Consider the following 11,144-nt stretch of genomic DNA (forward strand, 5'->3'; position numbering starts at 1 on the left):
CGGTCTGTGCAGCGGTCTTGTTTCATTACTGGATGAATCAGCTATTTTGAACGAATCTCTTGAATGAACGATTCAATGACAAATACAATTTTCAACAGTCACTTGTCGCCACCTACTGGTGTAAAGATGTTATTGATACAATCTTTATTTGTAGCATCAAGTTCAAATCATCAAAAGGTGATTTAGTCTATGTTGGTTGCTACCATAGACATCAGTGTTTATATCAGAACTATATACTTTTATCCCAGTACTGCTGTGATCATTTGAATTGTTGTTAGACAGAAATTATGATACTATGTGGTTGAAAAGACTGTTTGTGAAGCTGTTTCATACCTATACATGACAACTGCTCCTCTGGGTCACTGGCAAAGCCATCTCAGATCCGAATGTTCCACTGTGATTGGACTTATCAAAGGTTAGCTGAATGGCTGTCCTTTAAGAATAAGATCGCATGGGTTTTTGAATTGAGATCGCAATCTTTTTTAGTAATCCTCAAGACATTGATTAGCTTGTTCAGGTGTGTTTGAATAGGGTTTAGCTAAACTCTGCACAGGATAAGATACAATTAGAAAATATGGTGAATTTCCATTTAATGCCAACTTTAAAGAACACAACACTCTGGATTACTCACCTTCTTGTACAACTGTGTGACCTGTGTCCAAACAAATGAGTAGAGGTTGTATTGCCATGTAGAGGATCAATATTTAAACAGTTAACCAAATGGAATAGAAAACCCCATTACAAGGTTTAAGTAAAAGGTTTCCCTTCTCCTTGCATTCTGAGTGGATGACTGGGTAACAAATACCCCCATACTTTCCCCCATTTTCTGTTTTCATGCCACCAAAACTGCTGCAACCACAAGACAGCAGTGAAGCAACGGAGAAACTCATTCATATTTGAGCAGCGGCCTCGACGCTTGGGCACCTGCCTCACACCTGTTGCCCCATCACAATAGAAATGGCCCGGTCTCTTTGCTTTCGGGACGTTGAAACTAAGGTCAGTTTGTGCTGCTAAAAGCTGACACCAAGATGAACAAGGTAGTTATCCTCAGTTGTTGATAGAATTGAATAAAGGCTATTTTTTAGTTCTATATACATTTGGACTCTAACAATAATGAAGAGCAAACCCTCTAGGGAGCAATATTGGTCGGTGAGGAGTGATGCTGCAGTTGTTCTGTGGCTGAAGTGGAATGCCGGCTGTTGCCTTAGGCCAAAACAAGGACTTGGAGATGTTAAACCTCAAATGGAAAAAGTTGCTACAGATGCTCACTCTAATAGGATGGCCAGTGGCCACTGACTGTCCAGGGCTCCGTTCCAATATCTAGTGTGCTCCCTATGTAGACAGCATTTAAAAGCCCAAAGTATACTTTTTTTACATTGTATGCACAGTTGTAATCATAACCTTTCAAAGTACACTCCTTTTGACGTGTATGCATACACGAGGTCAATGCATGCACATTACGACAACTTTCACTCCTTTAGCATCTTTAAAGTTGTGAAGATATGTACACATTTTTATAAACTTTTAGGCTAGAGTTGTACAAATGTGGGTACTTTCTAACCTCTTTGCACAATCTCTTATCCACATAACCACCCATTGTTGTTGTAGCTTCTACGCAATTCTGTCTCTTCCGCTTTTTCGGGTTTTCCTTTGACTACCTTGTGAATAAACAGCCCTGGGTCACTGTTGCCACCCTGTGGGCAAACTAGTGCAAAAAATTCAATGCCTATGTGACCTGTGCATACTAAGGAAGCCTGTTTCCGCCACTACATAAAAAAAGGTAATTGTGACTTTTTATCTCACAATTCTGACTGTCATATCTGTGACAAACTCACTACTGCAAGTTATAAAGTCAGAATTGCATGATAAAAAAAATGCAATTGCGAGAAAGTCAGAATCGCAAATTCTCGCAATTCTGTTTTTTTTTTTTATCAAAATTGCGAGTTATTCATGCAATTCTGACTTTTTTCTTACAATTTTTTTTTCTCGCAATTGTATGAAGCCCTACACGACATGCAAGAAAAAAAAAAGTAAATTGTGCGGACGATTTACCAATTCGTTCCCTCGATTTGCTAAATCATGTGCATGATTTAGTAAATCGAGGGAACGAATTAGTAAATCGTGTAGCCTACTATTAGCCTACTATTTTTCAGTGCGCTCCCTACACAAAGGCTGTTCCAAAAGACAGGTAAGGTAATATTTTGGCCAGATACCAAGGCAGCATGTATCATTTGCAAAGAAGGCAATCCCAGAATGCACTGCAAAAAGCTCAGTGAAAAGAAAAAGCCAAGATGGTGGATGCAGCTGGAGTGATTATGATTATAAAGATATAATTCATTCAATGCAGAAAATTATCAGTCAGTATAGTTAAGAAATAACGTTTGCCTAATATTTGTGTGTACTCTGTATTTTTGCTTATAAAGTGCAGCAGCTGGGTTCCGGCAGTAAAAGTCTCATTCATTTTCTCCGCAGGGGAACTGATTTTGAACGATAACTTATAAACCTTTAAAGACAGCTCTGCTGTGAGTTATAAAGGCTGTTAAACCATGGTATTTGCTTCTGTTGAAGCCATCATTCCACATTACTTTTAAATAACCCTGTTTAACAGTGGTTAATTTTATCCTGATGATACATTACCCATGAATCTGCAGAGAAATCTCCACCAATCAAACAACCGTCCTCTCCCATGAAGCACCATGAATGACATCAATCTCCCTATGGTTTCAAACTTCTTAAATATCTGTGGCTGTCCGAAATCACCCCCTATACCCTCATTCACTCTTCCCTACATCAGTCCACTAATATAGACCCCTTAATCGCCTACGTCACTGTGACGTCACCGCTCTAGCTGGAGGCAAAACATAAATAAGAACTCATAGCAGGCGCGCTAAAAGTTTGAGGTTTTGACTTTAAAATGTCGTCTTGTTATGTTTTTGGCTGCCAGAATATAAGGAACAGGACTTTTGGTTCAAAACTAAAGTTTTACCAGATCCTGGCAGACATTCTTTCACAGAAATCAAAAAGATAATTGTGGTTGAATGCAATACGGCGTACAGACTGGATGGAGACGATCATAAATAATGCTCGTCTTTGCAGTGCACACTTCATATCAGGTAAAATAATCAATGCATATGTAATGGTGTGTTGGTTTTATCTAGTACAAATCAGCAAGTTTCTGTTTTATAGGTGAAAAGTCGCCAACTTTCGGCGCACTAGCTAGCTTAAATGTTAAACAAACATACAGCGATAGATGTGTGTGCCATCCTTTGAATGGTCTCTTAAAATAATCCACATTGCAAGCCATAATCATAGTTAGCCCAGCGTTAGGTTACATTAGACAATAAGCCTTGACAAAATTCCCCGAACCACCCGAAAGTAATTCATATGTTGTCTAGGAAATATCCAAAACTTAAGTTAATTTACAAAAATAGCTGTCACGGTCCCGCAGAGTCAGTGACTGTACATATTCGGACAGTTCTGAACCTTCTTCTTCATCTATGTTTAATAAATCCTTCCTAAAGCATGCTAGCTTACACTTGTCAACATTGAGTCCAGCGTCTCTTTTTGCCTCCAGCTAAGCCCCGCCCACCAGGAAACGTTGCAATGTTTACAAACTTTTAAGGGGTCTATAGTTAATTGAAGGAGTGAATGAAAACAAGTGAGTGAATTCGGACACTGAATGCGCCGGAAGGGCCGATTTTGCAAAGTTTGTGCTTGCTATTTAATAATCATTTGGAACTTAGCAAACTGACAGGTCTAGTAGTAATGAAAAGATTTATCTTGAACTCTGTCATTGAAGCTAGCATGTATAAACCTTAATTAAACAATTCAATCCATTAAAAATTAATTTATAACTGTATGATATTACACTGTAGCCACATTGGACCAGCGGTTTGGAAAATTGATGGTTGGGTGATTCGGCTGCGGGCGCCATCTTCTGGTTAGACACGAGAATTCATACGGTGTGCGACTCTCACAGTGCTTTATGGATATTCTCTAGACACTAAGCATACATCTGTTGTTCATTAGTTATTGCATTGCATGGCATCGTGGGATTGAATGAGTGCACTCAATAACATTCACTATGGTTTCAGACACCACTACAAACAGCTACAACGTGGCGTTGTTGGTGCCAGACGGGCTGGTATGAGTATTTCAGAAACTGCTGATCTACTGGGATTTTCAGGCACAACCATCTTTAGGGTTTAAAAATCCAGTGAGCGGCAGTTCTGTCAGAGGTCAGAAGAGAATGACCAAAATGGTTCAAGCTGATAGAAAGGCAACAGTAACTCAAATAAGCACTCGTTACAACCGAGGTCTGCAGAAGAGCATATCTGAATGTACAACACATCGAAGCTTAAAGCAGATGGGCTTCAGCAGCAGAAGACACACCAGTGACAGTCCTGTCAGCTGAGAACAGGAAACTGAGGCTACAATGGACTATATGCACGGAGCGTTCTTTAGAACTTCCGCATTAATATAAGCCAACTCGATAACTTCCGGTGAGATGTCATTTGCTGGTGTGTTGAGCATCAGTAGTGTAATACTTAGTTTATAATCAGAATATAGTCACTTAAATAGTCAGGCATAGCATTAATTTAGTTATTCAAACGTAAGACAGCTTAGAAAATAAATAAATAAAGACGTACCTCAATGTTCCTCCTCAGCTAAATTCAATTCGACCATTAGTTTTCACACTTTTATGTGAAAAAAAGCTTCAAAAATTAAATATTTATTGTGCACTTTAGTTAGATTAATTGAATAAAATGTGTGTTTTCACAAGTGCTGAAATCATTGATCTTGCGCTGCTCTGACTGCTCGCTTTCTGTGTAATTAATTCACAATAAAAGTTATTGTTTTTCATAAGATTTTGTGAGTGTTTCTTACTTCACATTGACAAAATGTTTTTTCAAACCTAGTTATTTTATAATGTTTAATATTTAGTCAAAAACGAAGTGAAAAACGTTTAGAGGAAATGGCTGATATGTGCGCAAATAAATGCTACTTTGCCGCCACCTGCTGGTTAAAGTGCTAATTACTGTCTTTTTTATTTTTAAATAAGTGTTTTTTTATCAAATGTTAAATTTCCTACATTTTTAAACGTTCGGTTTTACAATGGGGACAATCTCAGAAGGATGAACAAATAATGTTTGTGGTCATCGCATTAAAAATAACATTTAAAGTGCTGGGGAAAAAATGTGTGTGTGTGTGTGTGTGTCTAATTACAGACACGGCATTTTTAAACAGTCCCAATAGCTTCGTCTTTATTGCAATCAATAAAACTGGTTTATTGGCAAATTAGGTAAATGTAATAACTGCATTAAAATATAAATACAACATTAAAAAGTCAACCATAGATGGTTTTGTGTCGATGTACAACGACTACAGAATGAACAGCTAACAGTTCACCGGAAGTGCCCGAGCTGGCTTAACGACAACCAGGAAGTAACCCGTGCATATAGTCCATTCACACAGGCTCACCTGTCACGATCACCGTCAGTTCCTGGACTCCATTTCCCATAATCCTCCCTGCCAGTCACATGCTCACATTCCACACCAATCACCACTTGCCACATACAGCTGTAGCTCATTACCTGGACTATAAAAGACTCAGACACACACACCACCTCATTGCGAAGTCTTGTTTACCCCAGTTGCAATTCTGAGCGTTTATATCCTGTCTGCCTGTCTGTTGTTGATCTTGCCTGTTACCCGTTTACGATTCCTCTGCTGCCTACCCCTGATCTGTGCTTTGTATACCGACCTGTGAGTGATATCTGCCTGTCCTGATCATTGCCTGTATCCCGACCACGACTCTGCCTGTCCCTTGCTGACCCTGCCTGTACGACCACGCTCACCTTTAATAAAAGCTTTGCACATGGATCCCTGCCTACATCACCAAAATTGGAAGGCAGAAGATTGGAAAAATGTTGCCTGATCTGATGAGTCTCAATATCTGCTGCAACGTTCAGATTGTAGGGTTAGAATTTGGCATAAACAACAGGAAAGCATGGATCCATCCTGCCTTCTATCAACGGTTCAGGATGCTGGTGGTGTAATGTGTGAAGGATATTTTCTTGGCACACTTTGAGCTCCTTAATACCAGTAAATGCCACAGCACGCCTGAGTATTGTTGCTGACCATGTCCATTCCTTTATGAGCCATCTTCTAATGGCTACTTCCAGCAGGATCCAGGTCACAAAACTCCGATCTTCTCAAACTGGTTTCTTGAACATGACTATGAGTTCAGTATACTCAAATGTCCTCCACAGTCAGCAGATCTCAATCCAATACAGCACATTTGGGATGTGCTGGAATGGGAGATTCACATCATGGATGTTCAGACGACAAATTTGCAGCAGCTGTGTGATGCAATCATGTCAATATGGACCAAAATCTCTGAGGAATGTTTCCAGCACCTTGTTGAATCTGTGCCACAAAAGTCAGTTCTGGCAGAAGTGTACCTATAGTGGCCAGTGAGTTTATGTGTATTTTGCCATTTTTAATCAGAATTTTTTAATCAATAGTTTTATATTAATCTGTCATTTAATTATAGTTCTTTTCTTCTTTAAAGTACACAGTCTTTGTCTTTTTTGCCCAATTTTCAAATACTTTTTTGCTTAAATTGAAGTGTGTAATGTTGTGATTCATATTGTAGCTGGTTGGTTTGGTTCATGGCTTATGACACTTTTGGAACAGAGCCCAAATCATGCCAAATTTTGGTTTTGGGGGTTGAACCAACATATGGATATTTATTGGAGCTCTGCTGCCAAGTTTATGATAGGATACAAAGTTTGATATAGTAATATTATATCTCATTTCATCTTCCCTAAAAGGTATGGATTCATACACCTCACAGTTCTTAACTTAACGTCACAGCCTAACAGGTCTGTGCCCTGTGAGTGAAGACAACATATGGACAATGCCCTCCCTTCCTGTTTCAAGGGAATGTTGTTCTGGCTGGGTGGACTCCTGGGAAGGGGAGCGTTACCTCTGACCTCTGGGAGAACTCATTTACTCTGACCCACAGTGAGAAGATGATGGGATCTGCAGAAAAGGATGCAGCTAACCAGCTGTCTCTGGCAACACACCGTAGTACTATAGGAGGCCAATGATGGAACGTTCCCCCTTCTGAGAGGAGCAAAAGAGCCACATCCATTATCACCACTCCTACTTTTATCCCATACCATTATACACTGGGATTCTCTACAAAAGCTCAGTTATTGATAGGTTTGGCTCTAAAGGAAACATCTGAAGAGCTGCAGGAAACTTTAACATGAAAAATTGGACCTTTCTGTTATTACGAATACTTGTCATGTTTGGGCCTAGGACTGGGTGGAATGATGTTAGAAATATGTCAGCTGGTAGAGATTAAAAACTTAAAAAAAAAATTAAAAATACTACAATAAAAAAAAAAAAAAAAAAAATGTGAATCAGGTTATTGTTAGTTACCGTACCATATACAGTAAAAAAAGAGAATGGTTTAAGATGGCATTTTATGTAATTTTACTGTAAAATACTGTACAATGAATGGTTTTTAATTTTAAATACTCCAGTCTTCAGTGTCACATGATCCTTCAGAAATCATAAGAAACATTTCTTTATGAAAAGAAAGATCAGCATTATGAAACATTATAAGTGCCTGTCACTTATGGTCAATTTAATGCATCCTTACTTTATAAAAATTAAATGTTATTATAGTATTGAAATATATATATATATGGAGACAGTCCCAGAAGTCTCTGCATGATACATCACATATGATTATATTTTATTTCAGTAGTTCTGTTAATCATTCATGAATAAACAGTAGTTATATGAGAACCTCTAAGTATTTATTTTTTTGGATTATATAAAAAATAACTATTACTTCAATTTTCATTGATTTCATTTCATTTTCCAGTAGAATATATATTTTCCTTTTACTTTGATATAAAATGACACATGAGGATTTTGGTCCTGTTTGGGCGACTCTTCCTTCAATGAGTGTTTTCATACATTTGATATAGCTTTTAATGAGGTAATGTTACACCCGTATGCTTTTGCCCCAATGTTTTACTGCTCCCTTTTGCTCGGGCATGACAGCTGTGGGACTGACATCATTTCCCAGTGCTTAATGTGGTGAAGATGTAATTCAAGTAGCCAGTATTTACAGACTCAGGCACATCTTCCTGACCTGTCACATCCTGTGAGATTTCACCCTGCCTGATGTGTCAGTAGGAAAAGGTGTTTGTAGAAATTTGAACTGTTTATGTAGAGTTGTGCCAAAATGGTCCTCTTGTTTAAAGTATGCATGATATTGTTCGTCATGATTTATAGAAGTACGTCTTTGCCAGACATTGCAGGAATAATAAATATAAGTAAATATTTAAAAGATACAACATAACCTTACATGGCATCTTTGAAAACAGAGAGGTTTTTTTTTTTTTTAGAAGCAAATTTTATGGGAAGCAGTCTTGAGATGTGAATAGGAATAAAATGCATCATAACTTTTTAGTTGCATTGCTTGAATAATAAAATCTGAAAAATGTAGACTTTTTTATGAAATTAATATCTACACCGTTCTTCTGGTACATCCTTGTAGACAGGAATTTGAAAAATACATTTGAGAAATATAGACTCAGATGTGATTTGCTTTTAGCAAGGCCTGTTCATGCCAGAAACGATAATTATAAAGATAACCATAACGATAACTATATTAGTGTCCACACCAGCAGACGATATCATTTTATTCGAAGTGCACGCTGTGGTTTTGTCGTTTGCATTTACATTTACATTTAGTCATTTAGCAGACGCTTTTATCCAAAGCGAAAATAGTAGAAGCAATCAAATCAACATGAGTGCAACAGTACGCAGGTGCTGTGTCAAGTCCCAGTTTCACCAGCTATAATGATATAATTTGCTGTCTGCTGCTTTAAATGCTCAAGCTCTTTAAAGCAGGGTGGATTCTGATTAGCTGTGAATGTTTTTGTCAGTCACCAGCTGGAAAAATCGTTCTGAAAGTGATTCCAACGATATTGTGTCTCTGTGCGGTTATCGTTATGGTTGTGGTGTGGACTCTGCTATTCTTTTTACATTTAAAGCGAATTTTAGAGCTATATCTTTATCATTATCATTATAGTTGGCATCCTTGGTGTGAACGGGCCTTAAGAAAAAAAGAATCATCTGGAAAACATATCAATCAGGTGGATACACTGAACCTTGGCACAAAAGCTCAGTGCAAAAGGCACTTCTGTAGCAGCAGGGGACTTCAGTGGGTTCACATCTAACAGAAATGAGAGCAAATGTTTATATGTTGGTTTTCATTTCATTAAAACACCATATGTGATCACACAAATGGCCTGGCACAATTATCCTCTCATCTTTTTTGAGACCTGCGCGTTATATATTTGTGGGTAGATACACTGCCCGGCCAAAAAAAAAAAAAATTGCTCTTTGTATTTTAATAGGCAAATACTTAAGAGTCTATGATTGGATCATTATTACAGTGATTATTATGTTTCTAGTATGTTATATGTTTGGCAACAGTTCTTTTAACCCTAAAAGATGTAGTGTGTAGCTTTTCATTTCTTAAACAATCATGTTTTAAGACACATTATGACAATACCAAGATTCATTAGGGTTAAAATTGTGAAAGAGTGGTTCAGAGAGCATGAAGAATAATTTTCACACATGAATTGGCACCTCTGAGCCCAGACGTTAACCTCATCGAAAGTCTTTGGGATGTGCTGGAGTAGACTTTACAGAGTGATCACCTTTTGCATTGTCAATACAAGATCTTGACCAATAATTGATGCACCTCTTGATGGAAATAACATCACAACATGTATTTCCATCAATTTTTGGTCAAGACCCATATGAATTGAGCGGTTTTGTCCAAATTTTCTGAAGAGACTTGATCGCTTTATATGATGAACAGATTTAATTTAGGCTTTTATTCATATATAAACAATTGATCAGCGAACATAAACAGAAGCTCAACCGAACCCGATTGACGCGTGAAAACAAACCTCTTCTGGAAGCTCAAACGTGCTGCTTAACACATGATGAGAATGAACCTCATTGGTTCTTGTGGAAGCTTAGACGTGCTGCGTAACACGAGAATGAACCTCATTGGTTCTTGCAGAAGCTCAAACGTGCTGCGTAACATGAGAATGAACCTCATTGATTGTTGCAGAAACTCAAACGTGCTATGTAACACATGAGACTGAACCTCATTGGATCTTGCTGAAGCTCAAATGTGCTGCATAACACACAAGACTGAACCTCAGTGGTTCTTGCGGATGCTCAAACGTGCTGAGTAACACATGAGAATGAACCTCATTGATTCTTCCAGAAGCTCAAACGTGCTGCGTAACATGAGAATGAACCTCATTGGTTCCTGCTGAAGCTCAAACGTGCTGTGTAACACACGAGAATGAACCTCATTTGTTCTTGAGGAAGCTCAAACGTGCTGCGTAACACGTGAGAATGAATCTCATTGGTTGTTGCGGAAACTCAAACGTGCTGAGTAACACACGAGAATGAACCTCATTTGTTCTTGAGGAAGCTCAAACGTGCTGCGTAACACGTGAGAATGAATCTCATTGGTTCTTGAGGAAGCTCAAACGTGCTGCGTAACATGAGAATGAACCTCATTGGTTCCTGCTGAAGCTCAAACGTGCTGTGTAACACACGAGAATGAACCTCATTTGTTCTTGAGGAAGCTCAAACGTGCTGCGTAACACGTGAGAATGAATCTCATTGGTTCTTGAGGAAGCTCAAACGTGCTGCGTAACATGAGAATGAACCTCATTGGTTCCTGCTGAAGCTCAAACGTGCTGTGTAACACACGAGAATGAACCTCATTTGTTCTTGAGGAAGCTCAAACGTGCTGCGTAACACGTGAGAATGAATCTCATTGGTTGTTGCGGAAACTCAAACTTGCTGCGTAATACATGAGAATGAACCTAGTTGGCTCTTGCAGAAGCGCAAACGTGCTGCGTAACATGAGAATGAACCTCATTGGTTGTTGCAGAAGCTCAAACGTGCTGCGTAACACGAGAATGAACCTCATTGGTTGTTGCAGAAGCTCAAACGTGCTGCGTAACACGTGAGAATGAACCTTGTTGGTTCTTGCTGAAGCGCAAACGTGCTGCGTAACA

The sequence above is a fragment of the Megalobrama amblycephala genome, linkage group LG10 (genome assembly GCF_018812025.1).
Source record: "Megalobrama amblycephala isolate DHTTF-2021 linkage group LG10, ASM1881202v1, whole genome shotgun sequence".
Lineage (NCBI taxonomy): Eukaryota > Metazoa > Chordata > Actinopteri > Cypriniformes > Xenocyprididae > Megalobrama > Megalobrama amblycephala.